Genomic DNA, 1,269 nt, shown 5'->3' on the forward strand with positions numbered 1-1,269 from the left:
TTGTTATTTTAACTTTTTTTTGGTTACGTGTTTTTCACTGAGCAGAATTTTATCCTACGAATTTAAATTACCTCAATGTCTAATCAAAGTAGTTATCAGATTGTGTTACTCATAGAATAAAAATATCAACTGTGGATCTACTAACATTGGGATTAATCAGGAAATTATTTCAGAAGTAGGAAATAAATATGATTGATGAACAATCTCTTTGGAATTTATTGGTATTTTTTCACTCATCTGACCTTTTGTGGTTTCTTGAAATTTTTGATACTCATAATTCTAATACATTTGAACACATATTCCATATATATGCATATACAATTGTATTTCCAACATTATACATCCTATACCACATATTCACATCAATTTAAAATTCACCATTCATTTAGACATTTTTAAATAAAAAATTTGCATTCTCTGCTGTAGAGATTTATAATTCTTAGTTTATTGTCTTTCTTAAAATTGGTTATTGAGATTACAGTCACTTACTGTTCTGTTGTTGGTTTTCTTACACATGTGGACAAAGATGTTCAAGTCCTATTGGTTTTACCACATGCGGGCATAATTGAATGAATATGTAATTCTAAAACATTATATGTGAGATTGTTGAAATGGCAATTTTTTGTTACATATATATTTACCACAATAGAAAAAAAGAAAATGAATTATTAAGCATTGTGATTTTTAGTTTGTAACTCTGATTGTAGAATGGTAAAACTGTGGGTTTTTGGGAAGGGGTTGTAAACAGCAAGTCTTAAGAAAAATTTCTAAGGTGTATTTAAGTGGCAGAAAAATAATCATTGGATGTGTATTAATTAATCTCAGTAACCAGACCAGGGGTACAAAAAGTCAAGCAATCTTTATTTCACGTAACATTATTATTTCTGACTCTCAATATATTCCATCAATTTAGTGGAAGATGAAAATATATTCAATCTATACAAAAAAACTGTTCAGGGAACTTGTTAGGTATGGTCAAGTAGGTTCTGACTCATACCGACCCTATAGGATGGAGTAGAATTGCCCCATAGGGTTTCCAAGAAGCAGCGGATGGACTCCAACTGCTGACCTTTTGGTTAGCAGCCAAGCTCTTAACCACCACGCCGTGAGGGGAATGCAAAAATTAATATGGTTGTTGGGCATGTTTTTTTCCTGTTATATGATCTACTCAAGCCCTGCTACTTCCATATCATGTCTGAGGCATGGGAATCTTTGTTGAAGTTACTCTGGTCTTCCATCTGCCTAGATTTACCCAGTAGGCATTCCTCA

The sequence above is a fragment of the Trichechus manatus genome, unplaced genomic scaffold, assembly GCF_000243295.1.
Source record: "Trichechus manatus latirostris isolate Lorelei unplaced genomic scaffold, TriManLat1.0 scaffold00173, whole genome shotgun sequence".
NCBI lineage: Eukaryota > Metazoa > Chordata > Mammalia > Sirenia > Trichechidae > Trichechus > Trichechus manatus.